We start from the raw sequence: 27,950 nt of genomic DNA on the forward strand, positions 1-27,950 counted from the left end.
AAATGACAGCCACATGGATAATTGCATTGTAATGTGTTTTCTTTTCAATTTAATCAGGTTTAATTTTGTATCTAATAGAACTAGTGCCTTTAAAATGTTGTGGTTGGTATAATATGAATGAAAAATGCATAATTTATTTGTAAAATGTTTGAACATCTTAGTTCTAGTACCATCTACTGTGTTCTTTTCAAAGTACCGCTTAATAGCAATAAGAACAAGTCACTGCTCATTTTATACATTGTTTCATATTTGAGAATTTGTATTCTAGATTTATTATAAATTCTACTAACTAGGAAAGGTAAGATTGTTAGCTCTCTTTTCTGTAAACCTTGAGCTTTGTGATTGCTATCCTTTTGAAATGGAACTTGATACCTACAAGGGCCACTTACTGAAACTTTTGCTGTCACAGATTTGTCAATTTAAATCTAAAGCACTGTGTAGTAGGCTGTTTTCATTGCTGTAAAGGAATACCTAAGAGGGGGTAATTTATAAAGAAAAGTTTATTTTGACTCATGATTCTGTAGGCTGTACAGGAAGTGTGGTGCTGGTGGCTGCTTCTGTTGAAGGCCTCACGAAGCTTACAATCATGCTGGAAGGTAAAGAGCGAGGTGTATCACATGACCAGAAAGAACAGGAAAGAGAAGAGGGAGGTCTTAGATTCTTTTAAACAGCCAGATTCCATGTGAACTAACAGAGTAAGAATGCACTCATTACCACGGGGGAGGACATCAAGCTCTTCATGAGGAATTTTCCCCCATGACCCAAACACCTCCTACTAGGACCCACCTTTAACATTGGGGATCAGAATTCAACATGATTTCTGGAGGGGACACACATCCAAACTATATCACACTGTCACTTGCCTCTTTATTCTCTTCATGGTATATTTTGATAACTGGATCTTATAATTATAATATAGTAAAATTTATCAATTTTCTTTTATATATAATTTCTTTTATATATAATCGATAATTTATCAATTATATATAAAATCGATAATTTATCAATTATATATAAAATCGATAATTTATCAATTATATATAAAATTGATAATTTATCAATTATCAATTATGGTTAATACTTTTTGTATTCTGTTCAAGAAACTTTTCTATATTTCAAAGTCATAAAGACATTCTTTTTATATTATCTGTCAAAGTTTTATTATTTAGTTTTTCACACTTAGATTTATAATCCACCCTGAATTGTTTTCATGATGATGTGAGGTAGGGTAAAGTTTATGTTTTTTCATCTGAATAGACTTTTCTTTCCTCTCTAAACTGCAGTACCACCTTTTACTAAATCCAGGTTCATCCATCTATGCATGTTTTTGCTCTAGGCTTCCTATTCTAATTCAGTGGTCTGTTTAAGAATTCAGCAAGCCTTTTTTGTAAAGGCTTTTTTATGGGTCAAGAGGTGTGATAGTGGCTAGGTGTGGTGACTCACACCTATAATCCCACACTTTGGGAGGCCAAGGTGGGAGGATCACTTGAGGCCAGGAGTTCAAGACCAGCCTGGGCAACAAAGTGAGACCCCCCCCCCAATCTCTACAAAACATAGAAACAATTGCATGTGCCTGTAGTCCCAGCTACTCAGGAGGCTGAGGTGAGAAGGATCACTTAAGCCCAAGAGTTCAAGGCTGCAGCGAGCTATGACCGCACCACTGGACTGAAGTCTCAGTGACAGACAGAGACCCTGTCTCTTAATAAAAAGTTGTGATAGTAAATATTTTGGACTCTGTGGGCCAACAGGCAAAATTGAAGATACTGTACAGATTTTTATGTAACAAGAGGGAAAACAAATTTCCACAAATTTTTAATTGATGAAAATCAAAATATAATACAAATTGAGTACAAATTTTTGTTATAGTTGTCTACTAGTGAGAAGAACTGAACTTTTTTTTTAAATGGCAGGGATAATATTTTTGCTAAATTGGGATTCATAGTTAGTGTTCCCTATCATAAAAATCATTTGCAACTGTTTATATGTTAATGCTAATTTGTGATGAGCTTTTATGTATTTCATCATTAAAAATATCTTTTTATACACAGTAACTACTATAAAATACTAATAATGAGCCACTCATGTGACTTTTATTGAACATACTCATCATTTGGAAGGCATTTATAGAATCTCATTTTAGCATGTCATTACATTGCAGGTTAATCACTTTCTAGTTAAACGGTTAGGTGGAAGCTCCTCAATTTCACTGTTAAATTAATTTCAAAATATGGAAATTCCCTTTGCACTTGCATCAAAGTCCCAAAAACTCTACTGGAAAGGCAGTTTGAGCTTGGAAAATATATCTACTGCAAATGGTATAGTATTGAAGATCTTGTTTCTTGTTTCAATTTTTGCTAGCGTGGGAAGTATACAAAGCTACTTGTCATTTTTTATGATTTAAAAATTAATTGTCAAAATGACTTTAATTCAGTATAAGTTTCACATCCTAAGCATTGTTTTGCTTTGTAATTTTGGGTTGAATTTATTAAACAACTATCAAGTTTGCTGCAAAAGGTAATTTCTAAAGCCATTCAGTGTTTGATATACTGGTTGAGGTGGTTCTTATTCTTCAGAAAAATTGCCATCTCAGCCCTGAGCTCAAAAATCACAGTAAAACTTTACCACTGCTAAGCCATAAAACTACTGTTTGATGGGGAAAATCTAAGTATTCAACTTATACTTCAGACAAAAATTCTTGGAAGTAATGAAGTCCACAAGAGCAAATGAAGTTCATTGTTGTTCTACCGGTTCAATATCACATGATAGATTCAAACATTTTCCTCAAAATACCTACGGATGAGTAATACAATGAAAAACCAAAGCTTTAATCAACTTACACTTTCACAACCTTTATAAATTTGTCAACCAAAGCCTTTGCCTGCTCCAGATGTTTTTACCACCATCGATTATAACACATCTTAGTAGATTCCACTTCAGATTTTACTGAATTAATGTTTTCCCAACTTCTGTGAAAATAAATCTCACCTGTAGTTTCTCTATATAAAGAGTCTAATACTTATTTCACCTCAAATTTGGCATTGTCTTTAGGAATAAACAAATGATCAGCAGCAATATGATCTGTGGACTCATCCAGTCAAGGAAAACAACTTGAAATCATTTGCCCTTATTCTTTAGTTTGTTACTGATGTTTCTTCTCTTCAAGTAACTGTTCTCACCATAAGCCTAATAGTCATAAATAATTTTCTCTAGACACATTTTTTTCTCTCTTGCAATCAAACAATCTAATTAACCTACCAATGGTAAATGGCTTTCTTCATGTGACTAACAAACGAGCCACTTGGAAACTCACTTTGGTTACAGTCTCCTTCACTGTTTCTTTGTAAATAATTTATGTTATAATAAAATATTGTTTTAAATTTTTTAATTTTTCTGACCATTGTATTCCTGAGAGTTGGGAATATCATGATAAGTGTTTAGTCCAGCAAGCAGATGTATACTACATTCTTATAGCACAACTCTAATGTTATTCCATGATAAATACAACACTTTGCCATCTAATTTGACAGCAAAATAATCCACACTTCACTGCGTCTTTAAAACATGACATTTAGAGTCTACTATTCCCTTCCTTTGTTTTGACATGATTGGTAAGACTAGTAACAAAAAAAAATATTGTGGTATGGTGGTACACTTGGAATTCTATCCCATTATAACTACATTACTGTGACTTATAGTGCACTCAGCAGCAGTGTGAATTAATAAGAGTGACACATATGATTTCTGTTGCAACTACTCAACTCTACCATTGTAGTGTAAAAGCAGCCATAGGCAATATGTGAGCAAATGAGCATAGTTGTATGCTAATACATTTGCATTCATCACTGAAATTTAAATTTTATGTAATTTTCAGGTGTCATAAGATATACTGTTTTTTCTGAACCATTAAAAAATGTAAAAACTCCTCTTAGCTTGCAGGCTGTACAAAAACAGGCAGCATATAGATTTGGTCCATGGGCCACAGTTTCCCAGCTCCTAAAAATGCTAATTGTCCAGAATAGTATTTATCAAAATTTGTTTTGAGGAGCTCTACTCTTGAGAAATCTTTCTCAAAAATAAAAAGTCAAATAACCTTATAGGAAGCCATATACTATACATCCCAGTTGTAGATTCATGCTGAGAAATTCTGAAATACAGAAACTCACCTATTGTTGCCTAATCCAGATGTAATGATATTTATTTATTTTCCAGGTAATTCTTATTTACACAGAATTTTTGTTTGCATGCCTTAGAACCAAGGTGTGGAATATACTTCAAGAAGAGTTGATATGGTCCAGTATATTTACTTGACACATTAGTGAAGTGAAGTAACAAAGTTCTGAGAATAAAAAAGTTTTTATTTTTCTAGAAAAGCACTGCCCATAAATTGGCTTTAATAATAACAACCAAAACCAAGTTTTAAACCCATGCTGCTTCATTTTCCTCATCCTGAAAACATTTTTGGCATTTAGGATAAGATCAAATGCCAGAAACAGTGTGTTTAACTACTACAGGAGTTTAATTGTTGGTCGAATCCAGCAATAAATTCATATCTTTTTATTTATTGATGTTGTAATCTGGAAGTAGCTTTAGAAGCCTTGTGTTTAGTCTGAAAATAATGTTTTAGTGGTAAAGGTTCCCACCATCTATCCTAGGAAAGGACTGATTGTTTTCTGCTAGTGGCATCAGGTAGCCTCGAGAATTAGGTTTTAAATTTATCCTAATCTATCAATAATAACTTGGCATCAGTAACCATGCTTCTGAAAGCCACAACATTCATCATCAAGCTGCTACTTTCAGCCTATCCTATTGCCTTTCTCAAGTTAAGTTATTCAATCGGCCCTTCATTGAATGCCTATTATGTGTTAGGATGTTCTAGGTCAATAGCTGTCCTAGTTTTAACCCTTAAAGGCTTAAAATTGGGAAGCCTGGATCCTAACCACAGCAATTCCTCTTTCTAGACTATAGCAAGAGCACTGGGTTTATTTTTATATAGCTTCACTCTTTCTCACATGCAAAAATTAAAACCAGGGTCTTGAAGAGATATTTGTACACTCAAGTTCACAGCAGCATCATTCACAATAGCTAAAATATGGAAACAACTCAAGTGTCCATGGACAGATGAATGGATATACAAAACGGAGTATTACTCAGCTTTGAAAAGGAAGTACATTCTGACATATACTACAACATGAATAAACCTTGAGGACATTATGCTAAGTGAAATAAGCCAGTCACAAAAAAAGACAAATACTACATTATTCCACTTTTATGAGGTATTAGAATAGTCAAAATTAAACAGGTAGAAAATAGAATTGTGATTGCCAGGGGATAGGGAAAGTGGGCAATGTACAGTAATTACTTAACGGGTATAGAGTCTCAGTTTTACTAGATGCAAGAATTCTGGAGATGAACTGTCACAAGAATAGACATATAGATAAATGGAATAGAACTGAGAATCCAGAAATAAACCTATAGGTATGGCAGATTTTTTTCATTTTTTGTTGCTATATATATGTAACATAAAATTTACTCTTAACCATTTTCAGTGTACAATTCAGTGGTATTAAGTACATTCATATGTCTATTCTTGTGCCAGCACCACTCTGTTTTGATTACTGTAGCTTTATAGTAAGTTTTGAAATCAAGAAGTGTTTGCCCTCCAACTTTGTTATTCTGTTTTGGCTATTTGGGGCCCCTTACAATTCTATAAAGGTTTGAATATTGGCTTTTCCATTCCTGAGAAAAGAAAGGCTATTGGAGTTTTGACAGGGATAGCATTGAATCTGTAGACTGCTTTGGGTATTGCCATCTTAACAATAGTAAGTCTTCTAATCCATGGACTCGGTATGTCTTACCATTTAATTAGTTCCTCTTTAACTTCTGCCAGCAATTTTTTGTAGTTTTCAGTATCCAGGTCTTTCACCTCTTGGTTAAATTTATTCCCAGGTATTTTATTCTCAGATCTATTGTAAGTAGATTGTTTGTTGTATTAGTCTCTTTTCACGTTGCTATAAAGAACTACCTGAGAATAGGTAATTTACAAAGAAAAGAGGTTTAATTGACCACAGTTTCACAGGCTGTACAGAAGCTTGGCTAGGGAGGCCTCAGGAAACTTACAATCGTGGTGGAAGGTGAAGGGGAAGGACGAACATCCTACATGCCTGGAACAGGAAGAAGAGCACAAGCAGATGGAGGTGCTACACACTTTTAAACAATCAGATCTTGTGAGAACTCTATCATGAGACAGCACTACGGGAATGATGCTAAACCATTAGAAACCATCCCCATGATCCAAACACCTCCCACCAGGCCCCACCTCCAACATTTGGCATTACAATTCAACATGAGATTTGGGTGGGCACACAGAGCCAAACCATATCAATTATTTTCTTGGTTTCCTTTTTGGGTTATTCATTGGTGGTATACAGAAACTCAAATGATTTTTGCATGTTGATCTTGTATCTTACAAATTATGGAATTTATTAGCTCTAGTAGCTTTCTTGTGGATTATTTGGGATTTTCTACATATAAGATCATATCATCTGTGAATAGTTTTACTTTTTCCTTTTTAATCTGGATGCCATTTTATCTTTCATCTATCTATCTATCTATCTATCTATCTATCTATCTATCTATCTATCCATCCATCCATCTATCTGTTTTGGCTAAAACTTCCAATACAATCTCAAATAGCTGTGGTGAAAGCCAGCATGTTTGTCTTGTTCCTGATCTTGGGGAAAAGGCTTTTAGTCTTGCACCATTGAGTATGATTTCTGCTACGAGTTTTTCACAATTGCCCTTTCTCATGTTGAGAAAGTTCCCTCTCATTCCTAGTTTTCTTGGAGTGCAGTGGCACGTTCTTGGCTCACTGCAAGCTCTGCCTCCCGGGTTTACACCATTCTCCTGCCTCAGCCTCCAGAGTAGCTGGGACTACAGGCGCCTGCCACCACGCCTGGCTAATTTTTTGTATTTTTAGTAGAGAAGGGGTTTCACCATGTTAGCCAGGATGGTCTCGATCTCCTGAACTCGTGATCTGCCCGCCTCAGCCTCCCAAAGTGAGTTTTCTAAGTTTTTATCATGAAAAAGTGTTGGATTTTGTCAAGTATTTTTTCTGCATCAACTGAGATGATCGTGTGGTGTTTTTACATTCCATTAATATGGTATATTACACTTATTTTCTCATGTCAAAACACCCTTGGATTCCTGGGATAAATCCTATTTGGTCATGGTATATAATCTTTTAATATGTTGTTGGATTTGGCTTGCTAATATTTTGTTGAGAATTTTTACATCTATATTACTTAGGGATATTGCTCTGTGACTTTCTTTTCTTGTGAGGTCTTTATCTGATTTTGGTATCAGGGTAACGCTGGCATCAAAAACAAGTTAGTAAGTGTTCTCTTCTATTTTTTGGAAAATTGAGGATTGGTGCTAATTCTTCTTTAAATGTTTGGTATAATTCACTGATGAAGCCATCTGACCCTGGACTTACCTTCACTGGGAAGTTTTTGGTTAATGTTTCACTCTGTTTACTTGTTATACCTCTATTCAGATTTTCTATTTCTTCTTGAGTCGGTTTTGGTAATTTGTTGCTAGAAATGTGTCCATGTCATCAAGGTTATCTTTTTTTGGGCATACAATTGTTTAGAGTATTCTCTTATAATCCTTTTGACTTCTGAAAGGTCAATAGTTGTGTCCCCACTTTCATTTCTGATTTAGGTATTTGTGTCTTCTTATAATACTTGATTAGTAAGTTATTTTTCTTAAACAGCCAGAGCAACTATTTTTCTTAAGCTAGCCAGAGCAGCTTTTCTGCATCCTGAAAATAAGAAGCCAGAGTATCATAGAAGGCATTCTTGACTTGCTCTTGGTTTGGTGGAATTATAAAGTTTGCTTCTACCTGAAATTTCTCTACTTAGATTCAATTTCTATGGACAGTTTTAAACAACATGTTGGCCTGGCAGTGAGAGCGCTTACATGTCAAATTTGTTAGGTTTTGTTTATTTGTTTTATGCATAGTCTCCCTTACTATTGATGTTAATTATAAAATTATTTTAAGAGTTGCAGTTCTGGGTAAGATGGAGTAAGCACACTCCACTTTGACTCTCCCACTGAATGCGGCTATAAAACCTGGACAGAATGCATATAACAATGTGGAAGGACTGTGAATACAAGATAATAGTATGAAGACTAAAGAACAATGAAATTTGAAGTGGAGTAGACCTAACTGGTAGTGAATAGACCCTTTTCACCCCCTTTAGTATTTCTCAGTGTGGATTTAAGGCAATCTATAATGTGGAGATAGGTATTGGTATAGCTAGAGAAAGCTTCCAGAGAAGCCTTCTACTCAGGATCAAAGAAGAAGATAGAGATCTCCCGATAGCTACAGGAGCACCAAAATTCTGAGAGGGAGAGGGTTACTTTCCAGAGGTGCTATAGTCTCAAGAGAGTGAGGTGAACACCATTTCTTTTTAAATTCTAACTTCCCTCCACTTATCCCTGGATATGAGTGCAGACATGAAAAATGTAGGGCAGGATGGGGGGTAAATAAAGCCACAGTATTACAGATGGAAGATCAAAAAAGAGGCTTAAGGGACTGGAAGTTACTGGGGAAAATACCTAAAGGGAGGATCTTTGGAAAATTACCAGATAATGTTGTTTATGAATTTCTGGTATCACTTCTGAGGGATGCATGTGTGGTTCTGATCATAAACAACATACCAAAGACTGAACTAAACTAAGAGATAAACCACATGCCAGGTTTCAGAATGGCCACTGAGCAGCATACATGTGTGACAAATTTGAATAAAACTGAAGGCTTTGAAAATGAAACTGACATTGAAACCACAACCCACAGAAGCTGGTTGGGATTTGCAGCCAGAACCCAATAAGGTCAATTGCCTACTAAAACAAATATATCAACATTCTCCATAGGATTTAAATAAACCCAGAGTCCCTTAACATTATATTTGAAATTTCCAGGATACATTCCAAAACTACTTAGTATATGAAGAACTAGGCGAATCTGAGCTCACATGAGAAAAAGATGATCAACACACACCAATGCTGATTTGACACAGGTGTTAGAATTATCTGACCAAAATGCTAAAGCAGCTATTATTAGTATAAAGGTGCTCCAGGAAGTAAGGACATACACTCTTAAAATGAATAAAAAGATATAAAGTCTCAGCAAAGAAACTGAAGACATAAAGAACCAAATGATAATTTGGGAACTGAAAAAAATATGTAATCACTAAATTTTTTTAAAAAATCTCACTAGATAGTCTTAATAGCAGAATGGAGATGACAAAAAAATGAGTCAGTGAATTCGAAGATAGGTTAATAGAAATTACCTGATCTGAAAATAAAGAAAATATTTCTTAAAAAAGTAAAGAACCTAAGGAGCCTGTGGGACAGTACCAAAGGTCTAATGTTTGTGTTATCAGAGACTGACAAAGAGGAGAAAGGAATAATGGCTAATATCATTTCACATCCACTAGAATGGCTACTCCCAGAATTCCTGAAATTAACATGTGTTGGCAAGGATGTGGGAATTGGAACCTGTGGATTCATAATTAGAGAAAAGGAGTCAGGCTGGCTGGACACCAAGGCAAAGCAAAAAGAGAAAGCAGATAAGCTTCAAGTCTGCCTTTCTTCATGGTCCACTACACATTGCCCTCCTAGGTCCAACTATCATCAGACACCTGCAAGTTAGCTCACTGCAACCTTAGCATTATCAGTATGGCCTGTAGCACTCTTCAGCATAAGAAGCATTCTTGTTCTTATTTCCTTGTTTCCTTGCAGTCAGCTACTCTTCTGCTGATTCCACCTATAGCTCCCTGGCAACGTACTTTTATACTTTCTTTAACCAATCTGCCTTTCTTTACCTACAACTGTCTTGGTAAATTCTTTTACCTCTGTGCCTCCAGCCCAGACAGTCATCGCGCACCCAAGACGGAACCCTTGTAAATTGCTGGTGGGAAGTTAAAATGGTGCAGCCACTATGGGAAGTTTGGCAGCTCCTCAAAATGTTAAATATAGAATTACCATATGACTCAATAATTCCACTGCTCAATATATACCCCAAAGAATGGAAAACTGGGGCTCAAACAGATACTTGTACACAAATATTCCTGGCACCATTATTCCCAATAGCCAACAGGTGGAAACAACTAAAGTGTCCATCAAAAGATGGACAAACAGAATGCACAAATTTTGCTATATATGTACAATGGAATATCACTCAACCACAAAAAAGAATGAATTCTGATACATGCTACAACATGAAGTTGAAAAATTTATGCTAAGTGAAATAATTCAGACGTGAAGACAAACACATATTTTATGATTCCACTTATATAAGGTATCTAGAATACACAAAGTCATAAAGACAGAAAGGATTAATAGAATTGAAATTACTAGGTACTAGGGGCAGGGGGAATGGGGAGTTATCGCTCAATGGGTAGAGAGTTTCTGTTTGGGATGATGAAAAATTTCTCAAAATGGTGGTGATGGTTGCATAAAACATTGTTTATATACTAAATGCCACTGAATTATACACTGGAAATGTCAAAGTGGTAAATTTTATTTTCTGTATATTTTACCACAATAAAAAGGGGGAGGATAAATAACAGCAAAAAACTCCTCCCATATTTTGCAGAAGATATAAACTTACAGATTCAAGAAGTTCAGTGAATCTCAAACAGGAAAAATCCCAAACAAATCCACAACCAAACACTGTGAGAATTGATTATATGAATTGGAGTTATCATGCCCAATTAAATTAGAGTCAGGAGACCAGGGGAAGAAAAGAAAAGCACTCGGGGTACAAGTGCCTGCCCAGGGACTGTCTCATAAGCCAACTGCCAAAATGATCTGCTACAACCTTAAGACTATTTTTACCTAGTAGCTGCTAAGATGAACTGCCATGACTTTAAGCCTAGTTTTACCTACCCATCATTACTCACCAATCAGAGCTTATGAGCTCCCAAAAACTTTCCTAATGCCAATGAGTTTTCTTACAAAACAATACATAACATTTCTCTAATAAAACCCCCAACCTTTTCTCTGCTCTTTGAAGATACCAAAGACCACCCTGGTCTGTGTACATGCCCTGAATTGTAATTCCGTTTTTCCAAATAAAACATTTTCTTTAGAGTTTCATCTCTATCATTTTATTTGACTTTGATAACACCATAATCAAATTGCTGAAAACTAAAGACAAAGAAAAAATTTGAAGGTAGCCAAAGAAAAACAATGCCTTATCATAGAAAAGAACATTGATTCACATGACTACTGATTTATCACCAGAAACCAGAGAGACTCAGATGAAATGGCACATTTTTTAAAGTGCAGAAACAAACAAAGAAAAAAATCTGTCCACCCAAAATTCTATAGACTATTAAAATTATTTAAGAATTAAGATGAAATAGAAATCATTAGAAAAAGGAAAACTAAGATCATTTGTTGTCATCAGATCTGCTCTAAAATAATTATAAAGAAATGTCTTCAGCCAAAAGGAAATAGTACCCGAAGGAAACTTGGTATATTATGCATAAAGGATGAGCAACGAAAATGGTGGCTACCTAAGTAACTGTAACAGACTATTCTCCTCTTGAGTTCTTTAAAATATATTTGATGGCTGAAAGCAAAACTCGTAACACTATCTAATGGGCTTTTAATGAATATAAATGTAATATGTATGACAACTATAATGTAAAGCATGGAGGATAAAAGAACATACGTGGGTGAGGTTTCTACATTCCAGTTGAAGTAAAATATTGATTCCAAGTAAAAAGTGAATATGCAAATTGTGCAGCTACTCTGGAAAGCAGCTTGCTGGTTTCTTGTAAGTTAAACATACACTTACCATTTGACCCAGCAATCCTACTCCTGGGTATTTACAACAGAAATTAAGACATACGGTCACACAAAAATATGTACATGAATGTTTATACCAACTCTATTCATAATCAAACAGGAAACAACCATATGTCCTTTAATGGTGAATGAATAAACATATTATTTATAGAATGGATTACTACTCAGTAATAAAAAGGAATGAACTATTGATACATGCAACAACTTGTACGAATCTCATAGACCTTATGCTGAATCAAAGTCTCAAAGTGTTACATAATGTATCAGTCTGTCAGAGGTGTTCGAACCAGGGTGACTCCGTCTTGAGTGAGGGCTGGGAAACTGAGGCTGGGACTTGCTGGGCTGCATTCCTAGAAACTAATGTATTCCTAGCCTCTAGATGTTTACGGTTAAGGGAACAGATGGATAATGTTTACTAAACAGATCCAGACTTGGGAGTGTCCTGATATCCTGCTATCTTGAGAAGAGAAGCATTCCTAGTTTTGCTTTAATGGTAATATCGATTATTGTAAAATACAGTAATTAAGAAAATTAATCCTTTATCACAAACCCTTGTAGCAGAGCACATCTCCCAGTGATTTTTTAAATCCTATATATATAAACAAGTATCGTACCTAGGGTGGACATGTTCCTCCTCTTACTTTCGGGAATGCCCTACTCTGTCTATGGAGTAGCTGTACTTTAACCACTTTACTTTCTTAATAAACTTGCTTTTGCCTTGCACTGTGGATTCGCCCTGAATTCTTTCTTGAACGAGATCCAAGAACCCTCCCTTGGGGTCTGGATCGGGATGCCTTTCCTGTAACAATTTCATTTATGTGATATTCTCAAAAAGAAAAACTATCAGTGGTTGAAATATAGCAAAAACTGAAGACCTGAAAAAAGAAATGAATTCAGAGTAGAAGATTTTAACTCACCTTATCCAGTAATTGATAGAACAAGTAGTGAAACAAAATCAGTTAGGATATAAAAGTTCTGAATAACAAAATTAAGAAAATTGACCTACCAGATATATGTAGAATATTGTACCCAACAACTGCAGAATATATATTTGTTTCAGGTGCACATAAAACATTTACCAAAACTGGCCATATACTCAGCCCTAAAGACAATCTTAATATATGTCAAAGGCTAAAATTATGGAAAGCATATTCTCTGATTTACCACTACACACCCATTAGAATGGACAAAATTAAAGAGACTGACCATACCAAGTGTTAGTGACAATTTGGAAACAACTGCAACTCTCATACAATGCTGCTGAGAATATAACAAAAAGCCCCTTCGGAAAACAGTTTAGCAGTTTCCTAAAGAATTAAAAGCATACTTACCATGCCACCCAGTCATCCTATTCCTATTTACCAAAGGTAAATCGGAGCTTATGTCCATACACAGACTTGCATGCGATGTTCAAAGCAGCTTATAATAGCTAAAAACCAGAAACAGTTTGTATTTGTTTTCTGTGCTGCATGACAAATTCCTACAAATTTAGTGGCTTAAAATAGGTATTTCATTTAAATTTATTTTTGAATAGATAATTGGGTAACAGTTCAAAATGTGGTGCACTGGCCGGGCGCCGTGGCTCACGCCTGTAATCCCAACATTTTGGGAGGCCGAGGTGGGCGGATCACCTGAGGTCAGGAGTTCGAGAGAGCAGCCTTGGCAACACAGTAAAACCCCATCTCTACTAAAAATACAAAAATTAGCTGGGCGTGGTGGCAGGCTTCTGTTATCCTAGCTACTCGGGAGGCTGAGGCAGCAAAATCGCTTGAACCCGGGAGGCGGAGGTTGCAGTGAGCCAAGATCACACCGCTGTACTCCAGCCTGGACAACAGAGCAAGACTCCGTCTCAAAAAACAAAAAACAAACAAACAAAAAATACACTGCACTTTAGCTATATTGGGTAGGAGGAAGGAAACTGAGAAATGAAAAACATCTATTAAGTCTTTCTTTATATATATGTATGCATCACTTAACTGGTTGTGATTGGTACATATCTAATCCTAGTCAAAAGCCCAGGCTTTTGAGAGTCAGACTACCTATTTGGTTACACGTAACTAATTTCTTATTCACTGTGTATCTCAACTTTCTTATTTATAAACTAAGATACTAACAGTTTCTACTTCATAAGGCTTTTGGGAAGATTACAGCAAATAATCAACGTAAAGTACTTTTAGCTTGGTGCCTGCCATATAGCAAACGGTTAGTAAATGTTAGCTATACAAAATATTCACCTTAAACTCATTTTTAGAAAATAAGAATAATTCAAAAGGAACTAAGCATCCAAATGAAGCAGCTAGAAAAAGGACAACAAAATAAACTGAGAAAAATGTGTGAAGAGGACAATTTAGGTCAAGAGTGCTGTAAATTCAACACTGAACTCTCCTTCTCTACAAATGTGAATTATAGATTCAATTAACAAGAAAAAGACAGTTTCATGCATGCTCAGATACAAAATAAGCATTTATTTGGGTCAGAAACAGAAGGCGGCAACCTAGTAAGGTGGGGCTAAAGCGGCAGCCCTGCAGATGTCTAGGTCCAGGAAGCAGCTAGGGGCCACTGGGAGTTTTTACTCCTTTGATGTAACGAAAGCACTATGTATGTGGCATGGAACCATGGTACAGCTGGGGTCTCTGTGTGAAAACAGCTGTGATCACTGCCTGAGGTTACTGCTTCTGTAAACCTGTATAACTTCATGGTTGGGGGTGGCATAAGAGAAAACTGCACAGAAATCTGAGCAAAGCTACATACTGCTTCAGATACTGAGCCAGCTGCCACTTTGAGACTGGGGTTTCTAGCCACTAAGGCATAATTTTGGAGTAGAGTCCTAGACAACTAGAGGGGAGAAACCACAGAACTACTAGACAGGGAAGAGGGAGCACAGAAAGAGGCAAAGGAAAAAAAATACCACTTAAAATGAATCTGCAGATGAAAACGCCAAACCACCCAATAAAAATTATTAAGGAGAGACAAGAAAAAAATTCACTGAAAATAACCAAAAATATTTTAAAGTTTTCTTAAATAGGTCTTTAATCTGGAAAGAGAGAGAAAAAAACACTCTGGAGAAAAACTAATTGAAGGCAGAACCCAGAGAGATGACTTCTTCCTTGAGACGTTTGCTGAGCTGGATGAACCTGAGCATGGGTTTTCACAGCCTTGTCAACAGAAGATGGAAAATACAGTTTATATCTACGAGTAGAACTTCACACAATGCTGAAATCACAAGGATCTACCCTTTAGTATAAGGGTGAATTAGAAATACTTACACATTTCCCCAACTGAGGCAGGAGAATAGGGTCTGGAGGCAGGGAACTGAAGGCCATTTCGTGCTGAATCAAGGAAAAACACCAAGATTTGGGGGCACGGAATCTGAGGTCAATTTATGCTAACTTTCTAAAAGAGAAAACACCTGGGTCTGGAGGCAGGGAATCTAAGGCCAATTCAGGCCAACTTCCTAAAGCTAAACCAAAAGGTAAAATTCCATCTCCCTACAACCACCTGAGTAGCAAAGGATCAAAGGCTGCTGTCCCTGCCACCCTCCCCTTCCACCATGTCTCAGATGGAAAGGGAGAGTGCCTTGGATTGGCCTTGGGGCCAAGCAGGGACCATCCCTTCATCTGCACAGGGCACCCATTCACCTCAGCCTTTAGCCACAAACCAAATCCTTCATCCAGATAAGGGGTAACAGTAGGAACCTCAACAGGAGTACTTAAAACCTGGAAAACTTTGTAACGGGGCCCATCGGCCGCTTGTTTGAGCCCACTCCCACCCTGTGGAGTGCTTTCTCTAATAAATTCCTGCTTCTGATACTTAATTCCTGTGTTTCATTCTTTTGTTACTTTGTGGGTTTTGTCTAATTCTTTGTTCAAAACGCCAAAAACCTGGACAACTTACACTCAAGGCCCTCCTTCTGCTGACACAACCATTAGGACTGTAAGAAAAATTATCTGTCTCCAACTTCAGCACGCTGGAGATAGGAAGGATTTCTCCTGATAATCTGTATTCACAATGTGGTCTTCAAGCAGGTTTGCAGCCTCATTTTATATCAGTTTTGTAGTCTCCAAAACCTCCAATAATAACTGTAAAGTAGTAGTGGACTAATAGTGCCTCCAGATCTTCAGATGATTGACACAATCTAATCCTCTTTGGAGGAAACTTTCTTTATTCCAGGCCTCTAAGAATTACCATGTGAGGACAATTAAGACATTAGGACACAATACAAATCACCAAACATTAAGGAAATAAGACCCCACAGGTTAGAACAAACAGAAACCACAGCAGAATCAGACGTGAGAAAAGTTTAGACACTGGAATATTCAGACATAAAATAATTTTGCTTAACATGCTTTAATAAATAAAAGACAAGCTTCAAAATGAGTAAATTACAAGTAGAGTTTAAGAAAAAAAAGAGAATGTCTACAGTGTAAAATGTAATAACTGAAAATTTTAAAATTTTATGGATACAGTTAACAGCAGATTCAATATAAAGAGAGCATATTAAAACAATTAAGTTATGCAGAATATATCCCAGAGTGAATAAGAAAAAAAACGTTAAGAGTCATAGGGGATACAGTCAAAAAGTCTAACATGAACTTAATCAGTTTTAAAAAGAATGGAGCAGAAGCAATATTTGAATAGATAGTGGGAATGTTCCAAAAAGTCACTATTTCACAGATCCAAAAGCTTTAATAAGTCAAACAGAATAATAAACAGAAATCTATACCTAAACATGTCATTATGCTTCTACAGAATACAGAAGACCAAAAGATCTTAAATGTAGCCTGAGAGAAAGAAGCACAATTAGATGGACAGCTATCTTCTTAGTAATCGATATAGAAGTGAGAAGAAAATAAATGGTATTTCAATATGCTGAAAGAAAATTACTGTTCAAGGCACAGTTCTATATTCAGAAAATTTCTTTCCATGATGAGGACTTAAAGACATTTTCAAACAAGCAAAGGCTGAAAATCTGCAATCTGAAAACTCCCACTAAAAAACATTATAAACGATGTACTTCAGGTAGGAGAGTCAACTTAGATAGAAGAAATGAAATTTAAGAGGTGGGGAACAAGAAAATGGTAAATATTATGGTAAATCTGAGAGAACCTGACTGTGATATGCTAATTTTCCTCATGGGAAATTCTTTAGGTCCTGGAATGAAGGCAGGTTCCTCTAAAGAGAATTAGTTCTGTCAAGCATTTGGGGGCACTCTTCATCAAGTAGTTAAAACAAAACAAAGGATTAAAGCACAATTGTAGGACAGTTGTAGGGGCTCAACAAACATTTACTGAATGAATGAATGAGTAAATAGATGGATATCATAATTAACTCTACGTGTTCCTAGCAAAGGCTAAAAACTGGCTGCTTGCCAGCCATTTCTGGTTTGCAAACAATTTGTTTGGCCAACAATATATTGACCAAGACAAAGGCAAAACAAAACAGGAGATTTTATACTAAGTACTGGGCTTACATTTCTGGTTGTCAATAGTGGACTGAAACTGACTCACCGCTGCCACCTTAGAAGGGACGTCTACTCCTCCATGGAAGATTGGAATTGAAGTGTTTATACCTCCTTGTTTGGGATGAAGTTAAAAATAATTAACTTGAGACATTAATAAGTTAAGGATACATGGTATAATTTTCTGAAGAGGCAAGCTGAGGCTATTACAAGTTTTTACTTCTCTTATTTAACAGGGGAGAAAACACCCCACATGTGACAAGGAGTACAGTTAGCTTTCTGTATGATAACAGTAGCAACCAACCACTACTGAGTAAAGCCATCATGAAATATTCTCTTTCCTAGACCTAAAAGAGGCTTATAACTGGTGAACTGTCAACATATTTTTGTTTTGCTCACACATTTCTGGACAACACTTAAAAATCAAAAGATGTAATATCCCATTCTGAGCCTGCATTTTTGATGGGCAGTCTTGGGCTAGAACTGAGTAGCAGAGGTCACCTTTTAGAAAGGAGTATATGGTCTCAAGTGGAATTTAAGTATTTTGGGGTTCCTGTTTGGGAAAAGGGTAAATATGATTAACTATAGACTTTAATAAATTTAGGATACATGGTGTAAATTCCTGGAGAGTACCCACTAAAAGATTAAAATAAAATTTTAAAAAACAGTATAAAGTACAGATGCTCCTGGACTTATGATGGGGTTGTGTCATAATAGACCCATTGAAAGTTTACAATATCATAATTTGAAAATGCATTTAATATACCTAACCTACCGAACATCATAGCTTAGCTTAGCCTACTTTAAACGTGCTCAAAATGCTTATATGAGCCTAAAGTTGGGAAAAATCATCTAACATTTGTTTTATAATAAAGTGTTAAATATCTCATGTAATTTATTGAATACTGTATCGAAAATGAAAAACAGAATGGTTGTATGGGTACTCACAAGTATGGTTTATGCTGAATGTGTATTTTTTTGCACCATTGTAAAGTTGAAAAATACTAAGTCAAACCATCATAAGTTGAGTACTGTCTGTATATAACTCCAAAACCAGTAGAATATTAAAATAAGATGAGAAAAATGATACTTTGAAAGAGAGCAAGAAAGAAAATAAAAATAGAATGCAGAATAAACAGAATGTTCACAATTTATCATTACCATAAACATAGTGGATTAAATACTGTAATTAAAAGACAAAGATTATCTGATTGTATTTTTAAATTGTATGTATATACTACAGAAAGGTTGAAAGTATAGTAGTGGAAAATATATATCATGCAAATACTAACCAAAGAAAGCTTGTATGGCTGTCTCAAACAACATAAATGTTATGCATGGTCACTATTAATAAGGCTCAATTCACCAGAAAAATAACTTTTCTGCATACAATATAATCTCAAATTAAAACAAAAGTTCATGAAATCACAGCTATAAATGGACAAATCTACCACCACAGTGAGGAATTTTAAAACATTTCTCTCAGTAACTGATAGATCAAGGAGAGAAAGAAAAATCTGTAAGGCCATAGAAAATTTAAATACAGGTAAATAATTTGTTCTCAGATATATACCTTCTGTCCACAGGGCTTCTTTTGGCATTTCTTGTAGTGCAGGTCTGTGCCAAAAAATTCTGAAAAAGTATTTGACTTTTTTAAATTAAAAAAAAAAAGTTTTTTTAAGGGGCAAGATATTGCTGTGTTACCCATCCTGGAGTGCAGTGGCTCTCCACAGACATGATCATAGCTCTTTACAGCTTCGAACTGATTGCTTTAAGCAATCATCCCACCTCAGCCTCCCGAGTAACTGCACCTTTGTTTTTGAAAGACATTTTTGCTGGGAATATAATTCTAGGTTAACAGTTTTTATCTCTCAGTACTTTTAAGGAAATCTGATGACATCCTTATCTTTTTTCCTCAAAATGTACATGTCTTTTTTTATCTGATTGCTTTTAAGATTTTATTACTTGTTTTGAGCAATTTATGTTGCCTTTGTGTAGTTTTCTTCATGTGTCTTGTGCTTGGGGTTCATTGAGCTTCTTGGATCTGTGAGTTGATCGTTTTCAGGTTTGGAAAATATCATAATTCTTGAAGGTGTCCACTGATGCTCTTTTCCTTTTTTAAATAAATTTTTAAATTTCTTTTTTCCTCTGTGTTTCATCTTGGATAATTTCTATTTCTATGTCTTCATATTCACTGATCTTTTCTTCTGCTATATCTAATCTGCCATTAATCTCATCAGCATTATTTTTATCCCAGACATTGTAGTTCTCATCCCTGAAAGTTCAATTTGGGTCTTCTAAAAATAATTTCTTAACTTTTTTTTTTTTTTTTGGAGACAGGGTCTTACTCTATCAGCCAACCTGGAATGCAGCAGTACGATCATGGCTCACTGCAACCTTGACCTCTCAGGCTCAAGCAATCCTCCCACCTCAGCCTCCCAAATAGCTGAGACTACAGGTGCACACCACCAAGCCAGGCTTTTTCTTTTTTTTTTTTTTGGAGCGATGGGGTCTCACCATGGTGGGCAGGCTCGTCTTGAACTCCTGGGCTCAAGTGATCCTCCCTCACTGGCTTCCCAAAGTGCTGGGATTATGGGTGTGAGCCACTGTGCCTGGCCAACTTCTTAACTTTTGGAAGATACAGCAGTTATATTAATTATTCTAATGTTCCCCCCTGCTAATTCTGGTATCTGTTCGTTCTGACTGGCGATTTTCCTCATTATGGTAATGTTTTCCTGCCTCTGTGTAGGCCTGCTAATCTTTGATTGGATGCCAGATATGGTTAATTTTACCTTTGTGGATATTCAATATTTTTATGTTTCTGTATACCTTTAGTTTTATTCTGGGACACAGTACATTTACTTAGAAATTACTTGATCTTTGCAGATTTGTTTTTATCATTTGTTTTCTGGGTACAGGGCAGTACTCAGTCTAGGGTTAATTATTCCCATACTACTGAGGCAAACCTTCTTGAGTTCTCCACCCATGCCCCATAAATTATAAGGTTTTCATTCTGGCTTGTGGGAATGCACTGTTTCTCGTCCTGTTTAAAGTGCCAAGCATTGTTCCTCCTACACCTCTGATTATTCTTTTCCCAGCCTTTGGTAGTTTCCTGACACACAACGTAGTACTCTGCTGAATACTGCAAATCTCTCCATGCAGCTCTCTCCTCTCTCTAACTTGGTCCTAAGAACTCTCACTTCCTGAGTCTCTCTGTGCCCTCAGTTCTTCCTCCTCAACTCAAGGTCTCTCTTGACTTTGCCTCAGTTCCTATTTCCTGTGCTATGACTCGGAAACTCAAAGCAGTAAGCTAAGGTAATCATAGAGCTCACTTCATTTGTTTTCTGTCTCTCATGGATCACTGTCCTTCATTCCTGCTGTTACTAACTTTAACACCATTGTTTCATGTTGTTTTTTGTTTCAAGTGGGAGGGTAAATCCAGCCCTTATTACTCCAAATTGGCGAGAAGTGAAAGTCCTAAAACTATTTTTAAAGTTATGCAATAAGATGATTTTTGAAAAATCTCTACAGGGACTAACGGTAAAATTACTATGCCAGAGGATAGCTTGCATTAGTAAAAGATAGGAACTGCTGAGATAGATCAAAAAGGTTAGAAAATCTGAGATGGGTTCTTAGGCACTGGCATGAAAAATTTTAGAATGAATGAGAAATAAATTTTTGTTGCTTTTAGTTACTGAGATTTGGAGGATTATTACAATGTCATTCTAACCTATCCTGACTGATAGACTTAATCTGCTATCAATCTAAGGCTCAATTCACCGGAAAAAAATAAGGTTCAATTCACCAGAAAAATAAACTAAACTTGTCTGTGTATAATCTCAAAACAAAAGTTCTTGAAATCGCAGCTATAAACATTTGAATCTGTTGACAAGGTTCTCATTCATTCTAAAAGTCCAGTGATTTTTCTGTTCATTATAGTAACTCAGATGACAGAGCAACCATCTCAAACATCACCAGCAAACAAATCAGAGGAGAGACAAAAATCTAGAGGGTCTCAAATCAGTAATTTAACGCTTCAGTTTAGAAGTGACATGTCATATTTGCCCACAGGTCACAATCCAAAACCAGACAGATGGTCCCACTCAACCATGAGGAAAGTGTAATCCTGCTCTGTCTGGTTCTCTAGGGAGAACCACTATATGGCAGATAACCCTATGACTACAGCCAAAACATTATCTCTTCTAAAGAGAGATAACTCCAAAGTCCCATTGCCATCAAATGGCATCAAAAGTGGCACTGAAAGTCCTATTGGCATTGATGGCATCAAACTCAAAATCCACTATCTCCTTCTAGTCTCTAAATCAGTAGATGGTGTGCCCTAGTCTCCTCTTGATCTGTTAATCAATGATCTAAAAAGTTGTTCATACCCTACACATACAAGATTGAAAAAGAGATAGAAAAACTGTAATAAACACTTCTATTCAGAAAGGGAAAGATGGGAGACATAAAAGCAGTTAGTGGGCCAAAGCAATTCTCTGCTATGATTTCCTCTACAATGGGGGTGCACAAATTCCTGATTCAAGCCTGATTCTGTTCCTCGGGAGGTGATCCCCAATTTATTGGTGTCCAAGGCTCTTGATCCTATCATCCAGGAGGTCCTATCTCTTACCTTTATCCTTCTTGGCCACCTTTGAGGCAGACATTAAGGAATATGTCCTATTTGGGGCCCAGGGAGCTTTCTCACTCTGCTGCTTCCTATAGAAAGTTGGGGGCCCACAGGTCTCAAACAGTCATAAACTTTTAATCCAGGCCCATGGTTCCTTTAATGGTACAATTCTCTCAAAAAGTTTGTTTTTTGTTTATATGATTCGAGTCAGCAATGAGCCAAGAGGCACACCACAATTTTTAAAGATAGGTCTCCCCCAGCTCCTCCCACACTTGACTGGAGTACCTTGAGACCATCAGGCATTGGTGGAAGTCTGACCCTTTAGTACCTGCTTCCTAAGCCATTTTGTCTAACTGAAAAGATATATTGGTCATTAGCATTTCCCAATTCCTGACATACTAATATTTGGGATATAAGAAAGAGGAATCAAAATTTCTGAAAATTCTCAGGAATTCCTAAATTATACAGAATCAGCATTCTGTAGTTTTCATAACATTATACTTAATGTATTTTTAAATAATTGTAACCTTAATAAATATGGAATAATTTTTCTGTAGTAGTTATACTAAATGTTTCAGAAATTTTTTGCTGAAAAAATTAAAATGTGGTTTATTACTATGAGCCAATATACTGTGACAAGATGATATATTTTAATATCATTATTTCTACCTGATATATTGACAACAGAAATGAAGGAAACAGTAACATAAATGTGAAATAAAAAATCATTTTAAAAACTGGAAGACTACAAATATTTGTTTAAAAGTTATTCCCAAAAGAAAAATTTAAAGCACATAAAGCATTAATTGTCCTACACAATAGTCTTTATCTTTATTTGGTTATGAATGTTTCAGATATAAAAATTTATTTTATTTCGCATTGATATGAGTCAAGTTCAAAAACCATGACTGGCCTCTTACTTTTTTTAATGATGAAAGTATTTTGTCTGCCCTGATTTTGATCTTGCTGTTGAAACTGATACTGCTTTTGTTAATTTAGAGTTTAGATCCATTTCTGATTTCTTTTTAAAATGTTCCATATCATTCACGTCTTCTTTTCTTTGCATTTCTTGTTGAAAGTATTTGCAAAGAACAGTAGAACACTGGGAAGTGCCAACAAATTGATTTGGTAGTATTTGAAATACGTAACATTTGGCTCTCTTGGCAAGGTTAAAGCATTACACAGAAGCACTGTCAAAATTGCCAATTTAAGGGCTTATTTTGCTCCTACGTTGTGCTATTTCTTGGAACACCATTGATAGGATTTGTATAAAGTATACTATCTACATAAACCTATAGATATTTATTATATTTACAAGAATGACTAACCCTCAGCAGCAGATGGGGCATGAACACATACTTACAACATGGCAATGGCTACAAGTAAGACCAAGTGATTCGATTGTGACCACTTTCCTTCTAAGTGCTCCTGTTCTGGTTCCGGGAAATGTTGACCTTACCCTTGAACTCCACATGTCAGCATTCCCTGCTCTTGCTTTTGAGCTTGACTTCAATGAATTCCTTCAAAGGATAATGGCTCTAAGTTGATTACTAAGCTTTAATTCTAACAGGAGAGTTACAATACTTTTCTCTGTCTCAACAATTTCTTGACTGATTTGTCTTGAAATTCAGAAAATACATAAATTTCCCAAAATATGCTGTTAGGAGTTCTCATATAGAAACACTATGGGACCTCTCTTTAATCTAGTTAAAAGTTTTAGGCCGGGTGCGGTGGCTCACGCCTATAATTCCAGCACTTTGGGAGGCCGAGGTGTGAGGATCACGAGGTCAGGAGATTGAGACCATCCTGGCGAACACTGCAAAACCCCGTCTCTACTAAAAATACAAAAACATTAGCTGGGCATGGTGCCGCGCCTGTAGTCCCAGCTACTCGGGAGGCTGAGGCAGGAGAATGGCATGAACCCGGGTGGCGGAGCTTGCAGTGAGTGGAGATTGCGCCACTGCACTCCAGCCTGGGCAACAGAGTGAGACTCCGTCTCAAAAAACATAAATAAATAAAAGTTTTAACAAGTACTGTAATGACCATATTCTTTATTTAATTAAATTCTGTTGCTTAAAGGCCTTCTTTTAATGGTTGGAGGTAAGAAGTTGTTGCCTCTCCAGCCTTGCATATATCTGAATTTCTAGAGTTCCTGTGTTCTCTTTTGTTCTCATTTGCAATCCTACCTTTTCTCGTTTCTCAGCTGAGTTAATTTCTTTCTTAAAATACATTGTCAGGCCGGGCATGGTGGCTCATACCTGCAATCCCAGCACTTTGGGAGGCCAAGGTGAGTGGATCACCTGAGGTCAGGAGTTTGAGAGCAGCCTGGCTAACATGGTGAAACCCCATCTCTACTAAAAATACAAAAAAAAAAAAAAAAAAAAAAAAGAGCTGGGCATGGTAATGGATACCTGTAGTCCCAGCTACTCAGGAGGCTGGGGCAGGAGAATCACCTGAACCCAGGAGGCAGAGGTTGCAGTGAGCCGAGATCATGCCACTGCACTCCAGCCTGAGCGACAGAGCAAGACTCCATCTAAAAAAAAAAAAAAACTTGTCAAATGCAGCTAATACAGTAATCAAAACATGCTGTTAACATTCTGTTATCCGAAGTCTTCTGATAGAGATACAAGTTTATTAAGAATATTGTATGTCTTCCGAGTATTACAGGCAATAGTTTACCAAATCTTGCACATCAGAATATGGATCACCTCATGGAGCCACACCATCTGTCACCTAAGCCACTGTAATAGTTTAAGTTTGATTTTTTTTTCATGGTAGCACTCCACTTTCAGGATTCATGACTGTATTGATCAAGATAGGCCAGGTTATGTTGCAGAAACAGAAATTCCCTAACTATAGAGGCTTAAAACAAAAATACTCATTCTCTCTCATGTGCCCATCTGAATAAACAGGGAGGCTCTGTTCATAGTAGTCCCTCAGTAACCCAGCCTGATGGAGCAATCACCAGCTCAAATATGACAAAGCACTACGACAAACGAAAAAAAATTCTAAAAAGTTTCACATCAACAATTATATGCTCCAAACCAGAAGCCACTTTCACTCACAATGCACTGGCCAGGAACTAGTTACATGGCCACACATACTAGAAATATTTGGTGAACTGTAGGAATGAAAATCACATTAGGTTTTTAAAAATTAATAAATAAAACTGACTTTGAAGAGGTGAAGAAAAAAAATCTAGATGAAAACATCAAGTCTTAGAAGTTTATGCCAGGACAAGAAGCTTTCCGCTAGTATTGTGGTAAGAGAATTTTCCATTTTTACGTTACAAACTTAAGTATTGTTTTACTATTTTTCTATAAAGAGTATGTTAATATAATAATGGATATTTTGGCTGGGCATGGTGGCTCACGCCTGTAATCCCAGCACTTTGGAAGCCCAAGGTGGGTGCATTACCTGAGGTCAGGAGTTCAGGACCAGTCTGGCCAATATGGTGAAACCCCATCTCTACTAAAAAATACAAAAATTAGCCAGGCATGGTGGCCGGCACCTGTAATCCCAGCTACTCAGGAGGCTGAGACAGGAGAATTGCTTGAACCTGGGAGGCGGAGGTTGCAGTGAGCCGAGATCGTGCCATTGCACTGTAGCCTGGACGACAAGAGTGAAACTCTGTCTCAAAAAAAAAAAAAAAAAAGCCCGGGTGCGGTGGCTCGCGCCTGTAATCCTAGCACTTTGGGAGGCCAAGGTGGGTGGATTGCCAGAGCTCAGGAGTTCGAGACCAGCCTGGGCAACACAGTGAAACCCCGTCTCTACTAAAATACAAAAAAATAGGGAGGTGTGGCAGCGTGCACCTGTAGTCCCAGCTACTCGGGAGGCTGAGGCAGAATTGCTATAACCCGGGAGGCAGAAGTTGCAGTGAGCCGAGATCATGCCACTGAACTCTAGCCTGGGCAACAAAGAGAGTCTCTTAAAAAAAATGATATTTTTTAATTAAAAAACTGAATAATCTTCAAAAAATTGCAAACTTGTAATTCTAGAACACGAAATAGTAAGAAATGTGGACCAAATTTATAAACTAAGTTCCACTGTAATGGTTACAATAATGAAAATTAAAGAATGGTTATAAAGGTATGACATGGACTATATGAAAATATAAAGTAAGAGCTGGCAAACTTTTTCTTAAAGGGCCAGATTGTACATAACTTAGGCTTGTGAGCTACATGGTCTCTGTCTTATATAACTGTGCTGTTGTAGTGCAAAAGTAACAAGAGACAATATGTAATTAAATGGTATGGCTGTTCTAATATTTTGTTTATAAAAATAGGTGGTCAACTGTGGGTCATAGTCTGCTAACCCCTAATATAGAGAATCAAAATTTTTTTAAGGAAGTGGAGGCCGAGCGTGGTGGCTCACGCCTGTAATCCCAGCACTTTGGGAGGCCGAGGCAGGTGGATCACTTGAGATCAGGAGTTCAAAACCAGCCTGGCCAACATGGCAAAACCCCCGTCTCTACCAAAAATACAAAAATTAGCCGGGCGTGGTGGCAGGCACCTGTAATCCCAGCTACTTGGGAGGCTGAGACATGAGAATTGCTTGAACCTGAGGGGCAGAGGTTGCAGTGAGCTGAGATTGCACCACTGCACCCCAGCCTGAGTAACAGAGCGAGACTCCATCTCAAGAAAAAAAAATGTTTTTATGGCACCGGATAAAGATGAAATATTTTAAAAGTTTAAAACTGGCCCAGCATGGTGGCTCATGCCTGTAATCCCAGCACTTTGGGAAGCCAAGGCAGGTGGGTCACCTGAGGTTGGGAGTTTGAGACCAGCCTGACCAACATAGAGAAACCCAGTCTCTACTAAAACTACAAAATTAGCCAGGCATGGTGGCACATGCCTGTAATCCCAGCTACTCAGGAGGCTGAGGCAGGAGAATTGCTTGAACCTGGGAGGCGGGGGTTGTGGTGAGCTGAGATCATGCCATTGCACTCCAGTCTGGGCAACAAGAGCAAAAACTCCATCTCAAAAAATAAAAAAGTTTAAAAGCATACTTTATACTTCTCCAAATCTCCACAAACAGCATGCTTTACTTTAATATTTCGGGGAGAAAAGTCATTTTAAGAAAGATGTTGGAGTGAATCAGCAATACAGTCAATTTTTCTATTCTGTTTTTGGTAAAGTCTAATGATCCTAGATGTACCTGGGGCATTTTCCAGAAACCAAAATCCAAGGTAACTTCTGTGATCAACTATCTTTCAAGCCATTAACTTCTGCAGCTACAGCATCCCTTAAAGTGTGGCCCAATAATCTTCATAATAATGGCACACTGTGCCATCAATGAAGACCAAATTATGTGTAATATATTTTTTAAAAATAAAGGCAGTTTTATGGTACTTTTAACAAGCAATTAAAAGTTAGCTAGAGCTAATTATAAAAGTAATTTCACCCAACATATCTCATTTCTTAAAGATGTTATAGTTGTTGCTACAGATGTGTTTAGTTCCTCACAAATGATCTGAGTGTATCTTTTAATTTGAAGCTTTCAAGTTGAAAATTAAATATTGTCATGGCTTTCAAAAATCTATTCATTTTGTCTACATTGATCTGCAGATGTGCATCAGTCAAAACATAGTTATGCATCGCTTAATGACAGGGATCTATTCTGAGAAGTGCATTGTTAGGCGATTTCAGCGTTGTGTGAACATCATGGAGTGGTCTTACACAAACCTAGATGGTATTGCCTACTATACACCTAGACTATATGGCATAGTCTATTGCTCCTAGGTTGCGAACCTGGGCAGCATGTTACTGTACTAAATACTGTAAGCAAGTATAACACGATGGTGTTTATCTAAACATAGAAAATGTACAGTAAAAACATAGTATAAAGATAAAAATTGTACACCTATGAGTACTTACTATCAATGGAGCTTTCAGGTCTGGAAGTTGCTCTGGATGAGTCAGTGAATGGTGACTGTGAAGGCCTAGGACATTACTGTACACTTGGGCTAAATTTAAAAATGTTTTT

At 36.7% G+C, this 27,950-nt stretch overlaps 1 long non-coding RNA gene across 1 annotated transcript in view; it reads right to left on the reverse strand.

Moving 5' to 3' along the window:
- Positions 1 to 27,950, reverse strand: part of LOC117976031 (uncharacterized) — a 158,322-nt gene that overhangs the window by 128,660 nt on the left and 1,712 nt on the right. Inside the window, exon 2 of the long non-coding RNA XR_010109925.1 lies at positions 13,212 to 13,309. This is a non-coding gene — a long non-coding RNA (uncharacterized LOC117976031). The remainder of the gene's footprint in view (positions 1 to 13,211; positions 13,310 to 27,950) is intronic.

Source organism: Pan paniscus, chromosome 16 (genome assembly GCF_029289425.2).
Source record: "Pan paniscus chromosome 16, NHGRI_mPanPan1-v2.0_pri, whole genome shotgun sequence".
NCBI lineage: Eukaryota > Metazoa > Chordata > Mammalia > Primates > Hominidae > Pan > Pan paniscus.